The sequence below is a fragment of the Triticum dicoccoides genome, chromosome 7B, assembly GCF_002162155.2.
Source record: "Triticum dicoccoides isolate Atlit2015 ecotype Zavitan chromosome 7B, WEW_v2.0, whole genome shotgun sequence".
NCBI classification, from domain to species: Eukaryota; Viridiplantae; Streptophyta; class Magnoliopsida; order Poales; family Poaceae; genus Triticum; species Triticum dicoccoides.
The window spans coordinates 33,572,061-33,594,325 of record NC_041393.1 but is presented as its reverse complement, the minus strand read 5'-3'; the positions used below and the strand labels follow the sequence as shown (position 1 = coordinate 33,594,325).

The following is a 22,265-nucleotide window of genomic DNA, read 5'->3' as shown; positions in this document are numbered from 1 at the left end:
TTTGTATTATTTTCAATGTCTTCCAACTTTCTGTGGTAAGGATCAAAGTTCTTGAATTTAGACATGGTACCATGAAATCAATCTAGCACACAAGCAAACAAAAAGAAAACGAAAAGACAAACGGAAAGAAGGCGAATAAAAAGGCAAATATTTTTGTGTTTTTCTAAAAGCGTTTTAGAAGTGGGGGAGGAAAAACGAGAGGCAAATGGAAAATAATGTAAATACAAGAGATGAGAGTTTATTTAGGTACTTGGTAGGCTTGATGTGTATCCTCCCTGGCAACGGCCCCAGAAATTCTTCCTGCTACTTCTTGAGCTTGCGTTGGTTTTTCCCTTGAAGAGGAAAGGATGATGCAGCAAAGTAGAGATAAGTTTTCCCCTCAGTTGAGAACAAAGGTATCAATCCAGTAGGAGGAACAAGCAAGTCCACAATAGATGCACCTGCACAAACAATCAAACACTTGCACCCAACGCGGTAAAGGAGTTGTCAATCCCTCGAAGGTTACTTGCAATGATGAGATTTAATAGAGATAGATATAGAAGATAACTAAAAGATAAAATAAAGTAAATATAAATAAATTGCAGCAAGGTATTTTGGGGTTTTTGGTTTTATAGATCTAAAAATATAGGATGAAAAATAAACCTAGCGGCCATAGGTTTCACTAGAGGCTTCTCTCTTGACAGAAAACATACAATGGGTGAACGAATTACAGTTGAGCAATTGATAGAAAAGCCACTACAGGAAATATGCCAACTTGTGACCTTGACTATTGGTCACTTAAAGGTCATTGTTTTTCATTTCCGGCCTTTTTGTGACCAAAAATAGAAGGTCAAAAGCTAGCGGTCGTAAACTAAAATTAACGACCTTCTCTGAGAAGGTCGTAGACGTTTACGACCAAAACAGAAGGTCGTTGAACCCATGACCTTTTGTTTTGGTCACTGGCTGTCTGCCCAGGCCACGTCGGATCCGATGTGGCAATCTGACGTGGCAAAATTACGACCAATTCAAAAGGTCGTTACTTAGAACAGCCCGGTCCATTTCGGTGCTTTAGATGGGCCGAGCCCATTAATTCGGCCTTTATATTTTTTTTCCTGTCAATTTTTGGTCGACTTCATGGGCCAAGCCCAACGTTGCAGCCTTTTTATTTCTAGGGTTGTGATCCTTTTTTGGTTTCTTTTTTGGGCTACATCTATTTCACAATTGGGCTCGGCCTTTTTACAGTCCATTTCCTTAGTTTTTAGGTTTTTTTCCTGTGAATATTATTTGGAAAATGTCCTTTTTATATGCCAAATACTATTAGGTCCCACTTGTCAGGTTCTAATTAAAGACAGCCAATGTTTCAATTTCCGCACGATTATTTCAGTCAGAACAGGAAACAAATGAGAATTATCAAACCACATGCCAATTTTGGCTAATATCACAATCTTTACATAATTCATTTCACCATTACATGTGATACTATCAGAACATATAACTCCTACTACAAATACACTCCAGACTTCTTCACTTGTCTGGACTATCAGAACACGCCACTTCAAACTTGAAATTTCCTAGGCCTGGAGCTCCTGTAATAGGGTGAACACAAAGTCATTAGAGTAGCATTTTCATTCCTGGAGTAGATACTTAAACCTCTAGGTTTAGTGTATAGACTATCTGGAAAATATATATTTAACAAAATTCCACAGAAATGCAGATTTATGTATCGAATGTATGATAAAGCAGCACAAATGCAGATATATGTCTATGAAACAATAGGTCAACTAGAGATTCATGTCTACAATTTGCTAGAGAAGAAAATAATAAGTCAGGATACATAACATGGTTTCAATTTGTTCTTTGCATATTACATCAGTAGTTCTTTTGCAGGGTTCTGGTACATCATGATCTACATGCACATGAGATAGATGGACTTGGCGCACATGAGATGAGGGTGGAAGGAGGAGGAGCAGGGGATAACTAAGGTGTCCAGGTCCTACAGCTCATCGGAGATGTTGCAGGCTTGCCGGCATCGACAGCCATCGCAGCAGCAAGTTGGGTGATGTACAAACTGAAGTTGTGTTCATTCAGTTGCAAAACAACAAAGTTTGCTAGTTCCTATCCATCAACAATCACACAAGCATCACTTGTACAGTAGCAGGAGCAAAATTGATATGAGTTAGAAGGAGCAGAGTTCGACTAGTACAGCCAACAGAGCTCAACTAGTACATCACAGTACACATGAACCATCTATTCCACAGCACAAGAGTAAAATCTTGCTATAACCAGTAGATTATCCCCTAAAAGAAGCTAATTAGGCACCAATACACAAGGCACATCAAGCACATACTAAATAAGCCACGGCCATAATACATGAGTACTAAACAGATCTTGTATAACAGGATTTTCGGTCATGAATTTTCAGAAGCAGAACTGGCATGTTTGTTGAAAGTGTTTTTCATCACAGCCATGGTCAAATAGAACACATGAATCTAAAAGAATGAAAATAATGAGAGTGTCTCTTTTTGCCTCATATTAAGAAATTCAACCATGTTTTCCCTTGTCCTTCATGAATTAATCAGAAGCACGGGTAAGGTTCAAATCACTACCACTAATCCAAAGAAATGGCAAACTCTGCAATGGGTTGGCAAGTAAACCATTTCTCTATCCGCGCCCACTACATGCCCCTCAGACCAAGTGCAACAAAGAGGGATAGTAGAAGCTAAGTGAAAACAGGACAAAAAGCAGAAGAATTTAAAAAATGTAACTTATGAGAAGAACAAAGTGCACAATTTTTTTCTCTCAGATGCCAACCACAAGGGTAGCACAGATGATGCAGACATATCAACATGGCATCAGTTCAGACCGCCCATCTGCTTGTACTCTCTTCATAGAGAAAGATTTTAGACCAAAAAATTATCAACAAAGATCAAAGCAACTTAAAAAATATGAACATATTTGTCCAGTCATTAGGTGTCCAAAAAGATGGTGTTTTATTCGGTTTTCATTGTTTTCCAGCCATATTCTATACATAGTAAACAACAGAATAAAAAACTGAAAAATAGATGACATGTAAGTTTGAAAGCATTCAGAAAAATTACAGTCAAGTTGTTCAATTTGTCCTCAGAATTGCAGAATGACAGCATGGGCGCACTATGACCAATCAGTCCCGAAAGATGGTATGATTAACAGGTTTTTCATCACCAGACAAATAGAACAGTAACACAAACAAATAGGTCTATAAAACAGAACTTAAATTACTACAAAAAACAAAATTTGACAAAAGAAGACAGAAAAGGAACGACACTAACAGTAATACGTGAGAACATCCCTCACATCATTCACTTTAGCGACTCATCTTTTCAAGCATTCAATCAAATCATCTTTTCAAGCATGCAAGTTGTATCCAGAATTTGGATATAGGTAGTACGCTCATGTGGTGAATTTTGTGAATCTATACTCTGCATCTACCAAAAGGATCGCTCCCCTCACATGCAAATATAATTCAGTCCAATTGCTTTCTTCTCCCCGCACATGCATAAGACAAGAGCAGGCCATCTAAACAGGCGGATCAGACCTTCACCTTGGGAGGAAGGCGAGTGCTACCTGTTGCCATGTCGTCATCGAGCTCGGGTGGTCCTCCTCCTCCTCCTCCTCGAGCAGGACAAGGTTGTTCCTCCCCTTCACTCCAATGGCCATCTTCTCCAAGGACATCTATAAGGTCATAACACACTATTGATGCAAGTGTCACCAAGATAGTTTCAGTCAAAGTTAAAGCAAATGTAAACATGCAAACTGAGCCAAACCGAGGTGCATATTCATATGTGTGTGTATGTAGAGATGCAAGTGCCATCTAAATTTTGGGGAACCAAAGCGTGATTGTTGTTGTTGCTACTTTAGCAGCAACAACATCCTCAAAATCAAACTGCAAAAAAAAATCATTCATATGCAGCAGCCCAAACTCAACTTTGAGAGAGCATACTGACTAACATTTTTTTGTTGGGTCAAATTTTTCACAAATATAGATAAAAGCACTCCATAATCTATCAGAGTAAATCATAGAGAGGCTGGCCGAACTAGTTGGCGCACTCAAACAATACAAGAGAGCAGCCCGATGAACAACTAGGCAAGTAAAACTACATCCCCAATATTATGTAATTAACTGGAAGCTCTTGTTCATCATACCAGTACAAATATACTACCCCGATGGATCCTATTCTTTTTTTTCACCGAACGGATCGCACAGAAGGATCGATCTCTCCATGCCAATGATCGATCTATTAATTTTTTTTACCGGTCCAGAGAAGCCCAGCCAGCGTAGCACGGCACAGGAACAGCCGGTAGAAGCCGAGCCAGTGTAGCGTGATACGAGTGACACTATGAGCGATAATCCAGCCGGCTGCCACAATAAGCTAGCAAGACATTTCCACCATAATATGAAGCAAAAAGAGCAATCCCAATGTACGCAGAAATTCTACTGATTCTATTAAAACAATACTAGATACGACTAGAGATGCATAAAGAACAACTAGGTACGACTCACCCTAGATGCATGCATGCATCAGCATCCATACTTGTAGTGCACTTAGTAAAAAACAAATTACTGTATTTCCCAAAGTGTATAATAGCTTTGTGAAAAAGAGGATTGTATCGGCCATACACTTTTCCCTGGATCAATGTATGCATGCAATTCATCCAAGCCGAGCATGATGCTAATTCCTACTCATGTTGCTAGCACATATACATACATACACACCAAGAACGAATTCACAGGCACATAAATGAATTTCCCCTGGATAGCATGGTAATGAACTACTCACAGGCAATTTGATAGGACTAGTACTAGTGATAACAACCCAACGACATCTTAATAGCCGCAGCAACACGCACACTTCAACTGCCTGAATAGTGGTGAATACCAAAGTCTATCCATACTTGACACACGAGCAAATCAATGTCAAGTTCATCTCAGATGTGTGGTTCATGACAGCGGTAGCAGTTAACAAGATTACTGAGTTTTAATTTGTGGAAGCAAGGAAACAAGCAATAGAATGCCTATCTTGTTCACCACTAGGGTAACAGCAGTAGCATATTCAGTCAAGCATGTGAGTAAGTAAAAGATGTAGATCAACAGGGAATCAAACTAGTTCAAAGAAATCTGTAACCAAATGTACAGTAACAATCATCTAGTATTAATCAATGGTTCTGTTCTGATCCAAACTAGATGAATTCAAGGCTAATCTATTATGTGACAGTAGAGGAGTGAGTGCTATTGTACAGTTAGAAAAATGCTACACACATAGTAGTATTACTGAGTGCATAAACACTATTTTGTTGGCTGATCACCACATGCTAATTCTGTCGCATTTACTGGTCTTAACTGCATTATATACTGCATTGGCCCTGTCTTCGGTGTTCGTGAATGTTCCCAGGTATTTGATTCACTCGGCCCTCTGCACAAAACCATATTAGACACATCATTAGTTTTGTTAGTTCAGATAGCTGCACAGATTACAGGGCTAGTGATAAACGTACCTGCAATCGCATGTCCTCTTCGGAGGGTACGTAGGCTGCGAAGTTGCAACCTTTATCTTGATCCATGCTCACGAAATGCGCATGAAACTGCGAGAGTTTGCCTGTGTCTGTCCCATTGACAAGCTGCACATTTCCAGTTGCATATGCCTGGAGCACACACTAAGAGGCCACCCGAGGTGATGTTATCCCCTTCAAGTTCTCCAGCACTCCAAGTAGCTACACAAGTAGCAAAATCACTCCAGGACCCAAATAACCAAAGCATTACAAGAAGAAAGCATTTAACTCTGCAAAGATTCCTGAATGTTGGTGTGATCTCAGTCTGGCGACTCCATTGCTCGCTCACCTCAAAGGACACTGCAAGCAGAGGTGGAAACAAGGAAATTACTCCGGTAAGTTGTCGGTAGCTGTGGAACTGCATACACGGTACGGGGTACGGTGTACAAATACTTGCATACTCTGCTTGGTATACGTGTACCTGGAGAAGCGGTGGTGTCGAGGGAGTAGTTGGCGAGGGGGATGACGAAGGACTTGATCCTCCCCGTGCAGTACCTCGTCCTGCTCGCCATCTTGGAAGTGCTCTCCAAAAACGCCATTGCAGTGTGGTACATTGGTACGCCAATCATCAATCAATCTGCAGATGAACTAATGGCGCATGTGTATGTAGTATGAGCGAGTGTGTGCCTACCTGCATGAGGAGGTAGCTCTTGCCATCCCAGGCATTATTGATGACCTTGAAGCCCTGCCCATAGTACATGTGGAACAGCCTCGCCTCCTCCACCCGCGACACCGGCCTGGCCACCACCGCCGCCGGCTTGCTCGCGGCCGGCGCCGTGAGGTGCAGGAGCAGAGCCGCCCATAGCCACAACACTGCCACGCTGGGGATTGGGGAACACGGTGGGGATTGAGGGAGAGGGATGGCATCTGCGGGATGCGATGGGCGTCGCTGCGGGACACATCGAGGAAGGAGGTGGTGGCGGGATGCGCCGCGGCGGGACGGGGAGGAGGTGGCGGCGGCGAGGAGGTGAGGGAGGGCGTGGATCTGGCCGCCGCCATGGCCATGGCTGTGCCATGCGGCTAGGTTGGTGGGCGTCTAAGAGGGCGGAGCACAGTCGCCGCCGCCTTGGCGGAGTTGGCGGAAATGCCACCTGCGAAATCCTAGCCATGGGAAGGGGTTGGGGACGAGCTACTGGGGACGCGAGAGGCTGATCTGGCCAGAGGGGAGGGAAGAGCGAAGGCAGGGGAGCTCGGATCTTGGCTGCACGCCGGCGAGGCCCGTCGGAACACGCCGGAACAAGAGGCGTAGGTGGTGGCGGCAAGGGTTTCGGGGGAGGGATTGTGCGTGCGTGAGGGAGCGAGGGGCAGAGAAAGAAAGGAGGCAGAGAAAGAAAGGAGGCAGGGGTAGATGGAAAATGTCCACGAGTAGAGCTAGGGTTTCGGCTTAGGTGGGCTTGGAGTTGGTGTGGTGGATCGAGGACTGCCGTAGGATCCGCGACCATCCAACGGTGTTCCGTGCACGATCCACGTGAGACGTCCACGGACCAATCAGAATGCAGTACCACGTTATGACCATTTAAGTTGGTCGTAGTTGACTAAAAATAACGTGTTAAACTCATATCAGCTATTTTATGACCTGAGAAAATTCAAAAATAAATGAAAAAGCTTCTCATTGTGTCACCAAATGTGAATAAGTTTTCAGGAAAAGTAACAAACATGAAACAAGATAAATATCTTTAAAAATATGTCATGAGAAATGAGTTTTTGGGCAAAAAAACATTTTCCATTTTTTGAATGTCCAAAATGAATTTTTTTGTGAAGGACCTATCAAATATTTGTTTCAAAATTTTACCAAAAATTTTTCTAAAATACTAGGACATATTTAATGCACAATTGACAAAATGGTTGGGTGTAAAAAGTTTTGATCCACCTCTAGTGAAAAAGACAAATCTCCGCCGATTCAGGTGGAAGCGGGTCAAATTTGAACTGCAGCTGCCTCGTAGTTTGCTTTTTGTTTTTTCCAAAAATTATTTATAGGTACATAAGTATTTATTTAATCATAGAAACACAAAAAGTTTTCTAAGATTCAACCACTACCTAGGAACGGTCATTCCCGTCGTTTTGACCGCATTTTGAAACGGGCTTAAAAATTCAAAAAAAATTCAAAAAGTTGCAAAACCGTCGCATTGTGTCGTTATATGTGGCCAAGTTACCAGCAAAAATTATAAAGTTTTAATACAACAATTATTTTAAAAAAGTGTTCTCAGAAACGAGCTATCAAGTGGTGAAGATGCATGGCTTTCAACCCAAATGCTCAATATTATGGCCACATTCATGGCATAGTCTGTTCAAATGATCTCATATTGTGCATAAGGGTGCATCTTGGAATTACAAACAATGTTGCTTAAGGGAGTTTTCATTTTCTTTGCACGGAAAATTCATTTTCCATTTTCCGAGTGCCCCAAATGAGGTTTTTTTGTGAAGGACCAACCAAATATTTGTTGCAAAATTGGACCAAATCAATTTTATAAAATACTAGGACATATTTAATGCACAATTGACAAAATGGTTGGGTGTAAAAAGTTTTGATCCACCTCTAGTGAAAAAGACAAATATTTGCCGATTAAGCTCGAAAGCAGGTCAAATTTGAACTGTAGCTACCTCATAGTTTGCTCTTTATTTTTTCCAAAAATCATTTCTAGGTACATAAGTATCTATTTAATCAGAGAAACATCAAATTTTTTCCAAAATTCAACAACTAGCTAGGAACGGTCAAGCCCGCCGTTTTGACCACATTTTGAAACGGGCATAAAAAATTCAAAAAAATCAAAAAATTGGAAAACCTTCGCATTGTGTCATTATATGTGACCAAGTTTCCAGGAAAAATAATAAACTTGTAATACGGAAATTAGTTTTAAAAAGTGTTCTCAAAAATGAGCTATCATGTGTGAAGATTCATGGCTTTCAAGCAAAATGATCAATCTTATGGCCACATTCATGGCATAGTTTGTTCAAATGATCTCATATTGTGCACAAAGGTGCATCTTGGAATTCCAAACAATGTTTCCTAAGGTAGTTTTCATTTTCTTTGCACGGAAAGTTCATTTTCCATTTTCTGAGTGCCCCAAATGAGGTTTGTTTGTGAAGGACCTACCAAATATTTGTTGCAAAATTGGACCAAATCAATTTTATAAAATACTAGGCCATATTAAATGCACAATTGACAAAATGGTTGGGTGTAAAAAGTTTTAATCCACCTCTAGTGAAAAAGACAAATCTCCGCCGATTCAGTTGGAAGCGGGTCAAATTTGAACTTCAGCTGCCTCATAGTTTGCTATTTATTTTTTTCCAAAAATCATTTCTAGGTACATAAGTATCTTTTTAATCATAGAAACATCAAAAGTTTTCCAAGATTCAACCACTAGCTAGGAACGGTCAAGCCCATCGTTTTGACCACATTTTGAAACGGGCATAAAAAATTCAAAAAAATCAAAAAATTGGAAAACCTTCTCATTGTGTCATTATATGTGACCAAGTTTCCAGGAAAAATAATAAACTTTTAATACAGAAATTATTTTTAAAAAGTGTTCTCAAAAATGAGCTATCATGTGTGAAGATTCATGGCTTTCAAGTCAAATGATCAATCTTATGGCCACATTCATGGCATAGTTTGTGCAAATGATATCATATTGTGCACAAGGGTCCATCTTGGAATTCCAAACAATGTTGCCTAAGGGAGTTTTCATTTCTTTGCACGGAAAATTCATTTTCCATTTTTCGAGTGCCTGAAATGAGTTTTTTTAAGGACCTACCATATATTTGTTGCAAAATTGGACCAAATCAATTTTCTAAAATACTAGGCCATATTTAATGCACAATTGACAAAATGGTTGGGTTTCATAAGTTTTGATCTACCTCTGGTGAAAAAGACAAATTCCCACCAATTCAGTAGGAAGCGGGTCAAATTTGAACTGCAGCTGCCTCATAGTTTGCTATTTATTTTTTCCAAAATTAATTTCTAGTCACAGAAGTACTTATTTAATCATAAATACATGGTTTGGTGGTGATACGTCGAGGTTTGGACGGTGGCCGAGGGCCCCAACTCTAGAGCGCGTAAACTCGCATGCCCGCCGCGTGGTCACCGCGTGACCGTGGCGTTGCCATGTGTTCTGGGCGGTCTAGGCATGTCTAGTGGGTTGGGCACTCCCCAGGTAGGTGCTAGGAAGAAAATCACAACATAAGATTCTCACGAGGAGACGGATCGATGCTCAAACATGAATAAGTAGCCAAGTGTTTGTTTAGCAGTACGGGAAATGCACATGGCTAATGGGCGTGAGGTTTGGCTGAGGATGATTAGTTACTAAGAAGACCGTCTTCACAAATTTTCAGCTCAAAAGGAGGAGCCTAGGTGGTGCTTGCTTTGCAAAGTACAACATTGGACATAAATACGAATGTTGAAGCTGGGCTCAAAATAATGAATGGATTAAGCTGGCATTTGGTGGAGGATGGTTATTTGGGCATAGGAAAGCACTGTAGAAAATGGATACCATTTGGACATGCCAAAGTGGTACTTGCTTCACAAAGTGTTTTTCTGAACAAAATAGGAAAATGAATATTTTCGAATTATTTTTGAACTAGGGAAGGAAGGTTTTTTTACATATTTGACGAATATATGACCCAAAGAATTTATGAGATTTTATTGGGAATTTTGGGAATGACAGAAATATAGGTTGCTTCACAACCTAGGGCAAAAACTGCCACATGGACGTGACACATAGGCAAAACTGATGAGGTGGCGCCTAGTCATAGCAACCCACCACAATTTACAAGGTTATGACCATCTATATTGGTCATGATCAGCTAGAAATAAGGCAGCGGGCCAGTGCCATCTGCTTTATGACCATTTTGTGTAAGGAAATTACGACCTTTCTAACCAAAATGGTCATTATAGTTTAGGGTTTGGGGCCCCCCGGACAGCTTTTGACCAATTGGTCTGAAATGATCATAGATCTATGACCAATTCTTCCAGGGTCACTGTCAGAAGGTCACTAGTTGACATATTTCTTATAGTGAGCGCATAGTTATGACGATATCTAAGGCAATGATCATGAATATAGGCATCACATCCGTGACAAGTAGACCGAAACGATTCTGCATCTACTACTATTACTCCACACATCGACCGACTCCTACCTTCATCTAGAGTATTAAGTTCAAAAGAACATAGCAATGCATTAATCAAGATGACATGATGTAGAGGGATAAACTCAAGCAATATGATATAAACCCCATCTTTTTATCCTTAATGACAGAAATACTATATTTGCCTCGCTACCCCTACTTGTCACTGGGTGAGGACACTGCAAGATTGAACCCATCACAAAGCACCTCTCCCATGGCAAGATAGATCAATCTAGTTGGCCAAACCAAATCAATAGATCGGAGAGAAATACCAACCTATTTAAATCATGCATAAAAGAGTTCAGAGAAGACTCAAATAATATTCATAGATAGTCGGGGGCAAGGTAAGAGTGCCGAAAAAGGCCTCTAGATTGGATCTTATGGTTCTGGAACTTGCGGCGGTGGAAAAAGTGTTTCGTCGACTCCCCTAGGGTTTCTAGGTTTTTATAGTATTTATAGAGTCGGGGGCAAGGTAAGGCAGGTCCCACGGGCTTCACTACCACTAGGGCGTGCCCTGGTGCCTAGTGGGCCCCACAGGCCTCATCTCGTGGCCTCCAGAAGCTTTCGGCATCTCTTGTCACGAGAAAAAAATCTCCAAAAAGGTTCGTGGCATTTGGACTTTGTTTGATATTGATATTCTGCAAAGTAAAAAACAAGCAACAAAATAGCACTAGGCACTATGTCAATAGGTTAGTCCCAAAAAATGATATAAAGTTGCTAGTAAATGAATATGAAACATCCAAGATTGATACTATAACAGCACGGAATAATAAAAAAATATAGATACGTTGGAGACGTATCAGCATCCCCAAGATTAATTCCTACTCGTCCTCGAGTACACTACTAGGGAAAAGGCTAGCAGCAGCGCGGGTTTTAGGTGTATCAGTAGCGCGTGGTCACCGGTGCTACTGCTACACAAGTGTAGCAGCAGCGCGGTTACTTGGAGCTCGCTACTGCTAGTAGCTCTAGCGCCCTTTGCAACGACGCGCTACTGCTATCGCGGTGCTGCTGCTAACTTTTATACACTCGCTACTGCTAATTTAACAGTTTTTTGTTTTTTTTGGCATATTTGTTTTGTATTTGAAGAGGCTTTATAGAAGAATCTTTAGCACATAGAAATGTCATCATGATACACATACAAATGCCTGCGAGACCATGAATGTAATCATAGCATATACATACAAATAGTCTCATCATAATCATCATCCAACACAAAGTGGTCTCTCATCATCATCTCGAAAATAGCGATACAAGTCTTGATTGCTTGCAAATACATCGTCATCCATCTAAACAATGGTATACGCGAGAAGAGCTATCACTTTGAGTACATGAGTTCGTATCCCTCTCTCACATTAGCGTGAACCTAAACTAACTACTGCCTGTCGCTCGGAAACCGGAAACCGGCAACACCTGGGCCTGGCACTCCGGCCACTCATCGTATATATACTCCTGGCGTAGCACTTCTTCGCCATCGATGATCTATGCACCTACATCGTCACATGAGTCGATGATATGCAACATATATAGTTGAGCAATAGAAAGAGACAGACTTGACAAAAATAGAAACAACATATCATAAGCATAAATAACAAACTTCATCGTACCCAAAATGCCCTAGCTAGAGTGATCTTCGCTAGTCGAGGAGGAGGATGGTTTAATTACATCACAAATAAAGTTTCACTGCGCATAACTCAAAGTTTTGTCATACAGAAAGTATGGACTAAACAGACACATTTGTCATATATCGACAATCACTCCAACATGCCGTGCCATCCATCGAGGTCAGGGAGATAGTCCCCGAGCTTAGTGAAAGGCTTCATGTCGAGACGCTGAGAGGCTATCCATGTTCGGACGTCTTCCCGCGACATTTGTCCTTCTCCGTAGAACATCCCTGTTTTTCCGACGACCTCTTTCATGATGATTTGGGCAAGTTCGCGCTGGATGTTATAGAACTCAGCTCGAAGTCGATGATCCTCGATATCTCCTATGTCCTTTGCCCATTGCAGAATATGGGCATCGCCAGATCTAGGTGACATGTGAAGGTTCTGGTGATTCCGTCTGTACTCCAGCATGTGGTGTAGGACATAGAATCCATCATTAAGAGAATCGTTCGGTTGCTGGATGCAGCAGAAGTCGGTCTTATGGCTGAAGGCGGCCCTGCCGCCCCTTCTCTTCTTGTCCCTAACCTCTCCACCCCTTGCTTGGTAGTAAAACATAGCACTGTCGAGAACATCTTTGATGTGGGTGTAATCCTTTTTGTGAATGTTCTTAGACGAGTCCAAGTAAAGAGCGTGGGAGAATCGGGGGTAGAGGATGATGAGGACGGCACGCCTGCCACTGCGCAAAATAAGTACACCTCAAATTAATTAGCCTCCACCATGCAAATGAATTATTGAAATCGAAGGAAGGATAGCAGCGCGGATGACTTACACAGGATGATAAGGCACGAGAATCGCCTCCTTGTCCTTATTGGCGAGCATGAAACTGATGATGTAATCCCTCGCGTATTCACGCTGCTCTACACAGACTCCCAAGAAGCTCTCGTGCATGTAGTATGGGTCAGCGACACAGATATGACGTATCTGCTTAACCCCAATGATGTAGTTCATGTGCAAGGCATAATGGCGGACAAACATAAAATCCAGCTTCTTCACATGAAACATGTCGAATATGTAATCGAATCGGAGGAAGAACTTATCCGCAGGGAAGCTGTCGATGTACGACATTTGCCGCGGAACGTTAACCACGTAGAGTGGGTCTCCTGGATCTTTCGAGGCGATGAGGCCTTTCTCTACCCGCAGCACATCATCATGAAGTCTCCTTAGATCACCGAATCTGGCCCGTAGCGCTGTTGCAGGTAGGATTGGTTGACCGGGGATATGCCATTTATTCGCATCGGGGATATTTATACGGTCCTGAAGCCGAGGCTGCTGAGGCGGCTGGATCATAGAATCAGCTTTTTTGCCTTTCCTCGCTCTCTTCCTAGACTTCTTTACTACCGGAAGGTCGTCAATACTACGTTGAGACGGTAATTCAGGCACCGACTCATGACGCTCAAACCCTGAGGAGGCGCCAGTATAGACATACTGTTCAGCGCCATCGTCATCCTCATCCAGGGCGACGTCATCAGCGACTAATGGAGCCTCCTCCTTACCCCGTCCGCTATCACCCAACCCGACACCCGATGCTAATTGGGTAGGTGGGGTGTTGATGTTCATACCTTGCTGAGGCTGCGTGCTCGTGGGTGTGCTCCCGGCCGCCTCCAGACGAAGCAGACTCTTTGGCCACAACAGGACCCACCCATTGCAACAATCACCAAGCAGCCGCAGGGTCTTGTCGTCATCCCCCACTGGTATTAGAGGAGGCAAATTCTCGTGGCCTAGTTTGACACTGGCCACTGAGACTTTGAAGAAGTTCGGGGGGATCGGCCGGCTGTGGAACAATGGTTCCTTCGGCTCAATTATCGTCGCCTTCCCCACGTCCACCTTCTGTTCGCTGATGGTGTACAATATGGTGCACGGGGTTTCGTCGGCCTGCAAAGAAAAGTCGGCGATGTGAGACATCCGAAAGGCAACGAAAACGGGAGATTATACATTTATATTGAAGGGAGCCGGTGTGACAGATACCGTGGGGGCATCGAGCTCAGCCAAAGAGGAGGTACCACCAAGCACGTCCAGTGCGGGAGCTGGTGCGGGAGCCGGTGCGGGAGCCAGTGCGGGAGCAGGTACGGGAGCAGGTGCGGGAGCAGGTGCTCCCAAGAAGTCAGCAAGGGGAAAGTCCTCTGCATTTTTTCTGGATTTTGCCTTGTCCAAGTGAAAACGCCCGTCACCAAGGAAGTAGATATATCTGCAATCGCCTGTTTTGTGGCAGCTACCGCTGTTGCGACTGTCTGAGATGATTTCTTCTCAACCGCAATCTCAACCTTCTTGTCGATATTTTCTTCAATTAACCTCCGTCTTTCCTTTCTCTTCTCCGTGGTCTCACGGTAGTACTTCTTCCACGTGGCGCTGTCTCCGACACCGTGCACGCGTCCATACGACGGTCGAGTATCCACCGGTTGTCATTTCAATATCTTCAACGCCCGGTTGAATGGAGTGTACCACTTGGGCCTCGCCAATGCCTCAGACGGCGGGTCGCTTTCGGCCGCAATCCGGTGTTGCTCTCTCTGCAAAAGGCACAAGGATCGTTTACAAATATGACTAACGTGTGCAGTCGAATTGATCAGAAACTAAAATTACCAGCAGTCTCATGAACTCCGTATTGACCGGTGTTGTCTCGTAAACCTTCTTCACTGGGTCCAAACGGTGTCGGGCCCTCAGGACGTCACGCTCCTGTGGGACGGTGAAATCCGCCAAGGGGTCTGGGATGCCCAGACTTGCGGCTTCCGCGTCCTCCTTGGCCCATTTGGACCTCTTTCCGCCGTAACCACGACTTCCAAGGTGGTGGCTCCCAATGTTCCTCTTTTGAAGCCCCTTCATGTAGTTAGACTTGTTTTGGCAACTTCGGCCTCGCAAGCCTCCTTGAATATTTGAAACTGCTCTTCCGTGATTGTCGGATTATCGTTTACAATCTCGGACTAGGGTTCCCCGTCATTGATCTTTGCTTTCACTCGATTTTTCCAGGCGGCCAACGCGTCGCTAAACTTGGTCATGGCGTGTTTGTTTATCTTCTTCATTGTCGGGTCCTCGTCTGGATCTTCATAATCCTTCTCATTCCGGCCCGGGAACAAGAATATCTGGTGAAACTTCTTTAGGAGGGAGCTCCTCATATTTTCTATCTTGTGTAGTTTCTCATCGTTGATGGTGGCGGTTGTCCGTACGATGCAGCCTATTTGATTGCCGTAGCACGCGCGCGCTGCCTCGGGCGCCTTTGGCTCAAAATTGCCATCGTCCACCTTCGTGACCACCAGTCTAGTAGTCTTGAGTTTGTTAGGAACCCGTTGCCTCTTTGCTTTCGGTTCTACACCGGCTCCACTCCCCGAGGCAGCACCGGTCTCAGCGCCGGTCTCGATGCCGGTCTGAATCTCAGCGCCGGTCTCAGTCTCAACACCGGTCTACGTGTCGGTCTCAGTCCCCGATGCCACCGGTGGGCCCAGCAACAACATCGGTTGATCGTCAGTAAGGCTAAAATATTCGTCTGCCGCCCAGTAGACATCGTCGCAATCACCAGAACCCTGTCCTTGATCATTGCTAGCCATGTTTCCTATGATTAAATCTAGTCAATTAATTCTAGACCTAATAAAATGAATAATGACATAAAAAGGACTATTGTTTTGCAGGAATGTTGACTCCTTCCTGGTGCGGCAAATCCCGGGCACTCGATATGTCCTAGTTTGTAGCACAAGTCATGCCGAAATTCACGGAAAAATTCGGCATGACCTTTGCTAAAAAGTGGACAAATCGAGAACCTGAAATTTGCCGAAACAAAAATGAATCAACATTCCGGCAAAACATAGGCCACTCAGCATCATTCCCTGGAAACAACAAAGCCACTTGGGCACAATCGAACAACTTCAATGAAAAGATATAACATGAGCAAACACTATTGAGGAATTTGCATATAACATGGCCACTTCAATGAAAAGATATAATCAACAATAATGGAATATGCAAATGAACATCAATGACATATATCTAAATGCCATAGCTACTGTTCTGTTTGACCAAGTTTTTGAAATGAAAAACAAATCTGTTTTTCGTTTATAGCTAAATGCCATAGCTACAGTTTTTATTTACAGCTAAATACTTTTGTTTTTTGTCTAAAGCTAAAAGTCTAGGAACTACATTTTCTCTAACCCTTTTGACCTCACCAGAATTTCCACAGCCAAACCTTAGTACCTACACCCAATTTCTTCAAAAATATTCAGGTCCATAGTCCAAATAATTCAAATTTCATTGGAATGAAATTTGGAACAAATTCAGGTCCGTAGTCAAAATATTTTTTTATAGCTAAGTGTTTTTTGTTTATACCCTCTGTTAATTTAAATCTAAATGCTACTATTATTTATATACCCTCTATTAGTTTAAAGCTAAATGGAATTACTGTTTAGGAATTTTCATAAAAATTGCCCTATCTAATTTCCTAAAAAAATTGCTAATCATTTTTCCTAAATGCTATAAAATGCCTACTGCCCTAAATAAATCTAGGGTTCATATGAACACCTAGGGTTCACATGAACATCAACACAGTATCAACATATATATAATTACCCTAGCAGAGAGAAATAGGAGGGTAGGTACAGGAGAGGCATAGCCTTACGGTCGGCGGCGAGGGCAGGCTCTGGCTCGGGCAGCGGCGGTGAGGTCAAGGGCGGCGGCGGCAAGCTCGAGGGAGGCGACAGTGAAGTCGACAACGGCCTCGGGTGGCGGCTGTGAGGTCGAGGGGGCGGCCTCGGGCAGCGGCGGTGTGGTCGAAGGCGGTAGGGCAACGGCGGCGATGGAGCAGTTGGGGAACAGGGGGGAGTAGAGAGGGGGAGAAAGGACTTAGCGAAATTTTGAGCCCGGCCGGGCTGCCGGGATTTGAGTCAAACTAGCAGTAGCGCGTTTTTCTGAAACACGGTGTAGCTAAGATAGCTATAGCGTGTTCCAGAGAAACACGCTACAGATAACCCTTTCTGTTTTCTTTTTCTTTTTCTTTTGTTTTCTTTACATTTTCTTTTTTTCATTTCTCCTTTTTCTATTTCTTTCATTTTCATTTACTTTTCTACTTATTTTTCTATTTATTTTCTTTTACATAGCAGTAGCACTCTACTGCAAAAATGCGCTGTTACAATGTTTTTAGCAGTAGCGTGTTTCCAGGAGAACCGCTGCTACTATTCCTAGCCTACCGGCACTAGTGAGGGAATTTTAGTAGTAGCACTTTTCTATGAAGACGCGCTATTGCTAAAATAATGGTTGTAGCGTGGTTTTGCAACAAGTCCTACTACTAAGTAGCGCTAGCGCCGAGTTTTGACCAACGCTACTGCTATACCTCTGTGTATAGCGTTTTCCCTAGTAGTGGTAGGTAAATGATAAAAACAGAATTTTTGATGTGGAATGTTGCCTAACATGTTAATCACATATTCTTTTCTTTTGTAGCATGGACATTTGGACTTTAGGTGATTCAAAGCAATAGTCCATAATTAACATGAAGACATCAATACTCAAGCATATCAACAAGCAACCATTTCTTTCAAAATATCAATGCTAAAGAAAGCTATCCCTCGCCCATCATGCTCAATCATTGATCCATTCATGAAACACACTCAAATATTAGCTATATCCAATGCACTAGTACGATAATAGTGTTCCCTAGTTGGTGCTTTGTAAGAGAAGATGGAGACTCAGAAATAAAAAATTCCATAAAGTAAATAGATAGGCCCTACGCAGAGGGAAGCAGAGATTTGTAGAGGTGCCAGAGCTTAAAGCTTAAATTGAGAGAAAAAATTGTTTTGAGAGGCATGCTTTTCCCTTCAACGAAAACAATCGAGAATTCCCAATATCTTCCATGCTACATAAATCACAAGCGGTTCCCAAACATAAAATAAAATTTATTTCCTTTCCACCATTCTTTCACAATCCATGGCTTGTCGTATCCACGGGTGCCTTCCATACCAACACTTTCAAAGGAATTTATTATCATAGTATTTGTTTGCATTTCAGGACTGGGCATCCCTATTACCTTCCACACTCTCGTGCAACGACAAGTGAATAAAAAATCATCTTGAGAATAACCTACCTAGTATGGAAAATATTGGCCACCCTGTGCTGCTTCATGAGCGGTACGGGCACACAAAAAGGAAATTCATTTTGAAAATTAGAGTTCGCACATACAAATTTACTTGGAACGGCATGGAAGCACCGCATATAGATAGGTATGGTGGACTCATTTTGCAAAACTTGGTTTAGGATTTTGGATGCAGAAGCAGTATTCCTGCTTAGTACAAGGATAGGCTAGCAAATAGATTGAGAAGAAACAAACCAAAAAATGAAAAAAATCATAAACGAGCATTGAACATAACTAACACCGAATAATGCACCACAAGTAGGATGTAATTTCATTGCATAACTGTTGACTTTCATGCTTGCATAGGGAATCATAAACCTTAACACCAATATTCTTACTAAAGCATAATTACTCACCAACATGACTCGCATATTACTATCTCCATATCTCAAAACTATTACAAGGAATCAAGTTTTAATATCCAACGATCTTCATGAAAGTTTTTATTATATCCCTCTTGAATATCTATCACTTTGGTACTAATTTCATATATTACTAAGTTCTCAAACAAATTTAAGTGAAGAACAAGGGCATAAATATTTCTTCAAAATTTTCACATATCAAAATAATATAAGTGAAGCATGAGAGGATTTCTTCAAATTTTTACTAACTATCAAAATTATCTAAGTGAATCATGAGAGTATTTCTTCAAAATTTTACTAACTCTCAAAATGATCTAAGTGAATCATCAGAGTATTTCTTCAAAAGTTAAACCATCGGCGTGCTACAAAATATATAAGTGAAGTACTAGAGCAATTCAAACAAATGATAGCATCATTATGGCTCTCACAAATAGGTGTGTCCAACAAGGATGATTGTGGCAAACTAAAAAGGAAAACAAACAAAGACTCAAATAATACAAGACGCTCCAAGCAAAACTCATGATATGTGACGAATAAAAATATAGGCCCAAGTAAAATTATCGATTTGTCGTTAGAAGAAAGAGTTAGGTTGGCTTTACTTGGCAAAAACACTAATTAAACACTAAAGCACAATCATAACAGTAGCATAATTGTGAAAACACACAAAAACAGAAACAAAAAGTGAAAATTTTATTATATTTGTTAGGTTGCCTCCCAACAAGCGCAATTGTTTTATGCCCCTAACTAGGCATAATGCATAGTTTGAAGTATTGCCATCTTTGGTTTTTGTTCGATAGGTTGCCCTCATGATTGATTCATAGGGTGGCTTAATTCTAGTTCTTGGGAAGTGTTCGATACCCTTTCTTAGTGGAAACGGAAATTGAATATTCCCTTCTTTCATATCAACCACGACACCTATAGTTCGCAAAAATGATCTACCAAGTATTATGGGGCAAGACGGATTGCAACCAACACCAAGCACAATAAAATATATGGGAACATAATTCCTATTTGCAAGAATAAGAACATCATTAATTCTTCCCAAAGGTTTTTTAATAGTAGCATCCGCCAAGTGAAAATTAGGAGAACACTCTTCCAAATTGGTAAAACATAGCACGTCACATAGAGATTTCAGAATTGTGGAAACACTAGCACCCAAATCACATAAACCATTGCACTCATAATTTTTTAGCTTGACTTTAATGGTGGGTTCCCATTCATCATATATTTTTCTAGGAATTGAAATTCTAGTTCTTACTTTTCTTCTAAAGCTTTCATCATAGCTTTTACGATATGTTTAGTAAAAGCCTTATTTTGTTCGTATGCATTGGGTGAATTTAGCATGGATTGCAAGAAAGAAATGCATTCAATCAAAGAGCAACTATCATAATTAAATTCCTTGTAATCCAAGAGAGTGGGAACATCACAAGTTAAAGTTATTACCTCTCCAAACCCACTTTTATCAAAATTTTCAACAAGATTTTCACCCTCCAAACTATGGGGACGGCTTCTAGCTAAAGTTGACTCTTCCTAAGTCCCCTTATCATCAAGCTTAATATTACTAAACAGGGAATCAGTATAAGAAACACCAATCATCTTAACATCTTCGTCATTATTATGAAAGCAATCGGGCCAAAATGCTCTTTTTAAAAATTCACTTTTAGCTCTAAGCATAGCGGTTCTTTTCTTACTTTCTTCTATAGAAACATATAAATCTTTTATTGATTCATTAATGTCAACCTTGGGTGGAAAAAATTTTATCTTGAGATTTTCTACATCATGTGAAATTCTATCAATGATTCTAGACATATCATCAATCTTACTCAATTTTCCTTCTATCGTAGTGTTGAAAACATTTTGAGCATTGATAAATTCTTTAATATTACTCTCAAGATCAGAGGGAAGGAACTTCCAGGAAAAGGGCTAGGATTAAAATTACCTCTATAAGCATTGTTATTAAAATTGTTTTGTGAGACAAAATTCACATATAATGGATCACTATTTTGCTCAATAAAAGTAGCCAGAGGCACATCATTAAGATCAATAGGAGCATTTTTACTAGCAACCAATTTCATAAGTACATCAACTTTTTCACTCAAAGTACTAATGTCTTCAACACAATTAACCTTTTTACTAGTAGGTGCTCTTTTGGTATGCCATTGTGAATAATTTGCCATGATATTATCAAGTAATTTAGTAGCTTCACCCAAAGTAATCTCCATAAAAGTACCGCCCTACAGTGGAATCTAAAAGATTTCTAGAAACAAAATTCAACCATGCATAATTATTTTGTATAATCATCCATAGATCTAAACCATGAGTAGGACAATTTCTTAGCATTAATTTCATTCTTTCACAAGATTGTGCAACATGTTCATGCTCATGTTGCTTAAAATTCATGATTTGATTTCTAAGGGAAATAATTTTTGCAGGAGAAAATACTTAGTAATAAAAGCATCTTTGCACTTATCCCAAGAATCAATACTATTGTGAGGCAAAGATGAAAAACAAATTTTTGCACGATCCCTCAAAGAGAAAGGAAATAATTTCAATGTCACAATATCATTGTCCACGTCTTTTTTCTTTTGCGTATCACACAATTCTTTGAAAGTGTTTAGATGGGACGTGGCATCCTCATTAGGACTACCGGAGAATTTCTCCTTCATAACAAGATTCAACAAAGTGGCATTAGTATCATAAGACTCTGCACTAGTGGAGGGAGGAGCAATCAGAGTACTAATAAAATCACTATTATTAGTATAGGAAAAAACACACAATTTGGTATTTTCTTGAGACATCGTGGCTATGCAAACAAGATCGCACACAAACAAAAGATCAAACAAGAAAAAAGGAAAATAGAAAGAAGGCAAATAAAAGGCAACTATTTTTGTGTTTTTCTGAAAACATTTTAGAACTGTGGGAGATGAAAATGAGAGGCAAATTGAAAATAAAGTAATTGCAGGGAGATGAGAGTTGTGATTAGGTACTTGATATATGTTGATGGTGTCTCCCCGGCAACAGCGCCAGAAATTCTTCTTGGTTGCTTGTATCTGTGTTGGTATTTCCCCGAAGAGGAAGGGATGATGCAACACAGCAAAGGTAAGTATTTCCCTCAATTATGAAACCAATGTTATCAATCCAGTAGGAGAACCAAGTAACACAATGTAAACAACACCTACACACAAACACCAAAAACTTGCAACCCAACGCATAAGAGGGGTTGTCAATCCCTCAACGGTATTGATATATATTAAATTGTATGAAATTTGATAAATAGATATACCAAAAACACAAAATAAAATAAATAAAGAAAATTTGCAGCAATGTATTTTTGGTTTTAGTATGATAAGAAATAGACCTGGGTGCCGTAGTTTTCACTAGAGGCTTCTCTCAAGAAAATAAGATACGGTGGGTAAACAATTTACTATTGGGCATTTGATAGAAAAGCGAATA

At 41.1% G+C, this 22,265-nt stretch overlaps 3 non-coding genes and 1 pseudogene across 3 annotated transcripts; all 4 read right to left on the bottom strand.

The window, feature by feature from the left end:
- Positions 1-2,358: 2,358 nt before the first annotated feature.
- Positions 2,359-2,449, bottom strand: LOC119342366. The gene has a single exon (XR_005165566.1). It is a non-coding gene; the product is annotated as a small nucleolar RNA Z223 (small nucleolar RNA).
- A 53-nt stretch (positions 2,450-2,502) lies between these two features.
- Positions 2,503-2,587, bottom strand: LOC119342509. Its single transcript, XR_005165632.1, has one exon. It is a non-coding gene; the product is annotated as a small nucleolar RNA U36a (small nucleolar RNA).
- A 507-nt stretch (positions 2,588-3,094) lies between these two features.
- On the bottom strand, positions 3,095-3,186 carry LOC119342336. Its single transcript, XR_005165537.1, has one exon. It is a non-coding gene; the product is annotated as a small nucleolar RNA SNORD96 family (small nucleolar RNA).
- A 2,132-nt stretch (positions 3,187-5,318) lies between these two features.
- LOC119338554 lies at positions 5,319-6,570 on the bottom strand (annotated as a pseudogene).
- Between the last annotated feature and the right edge of the window lie 15,695 nt (positions 6,571-22,265).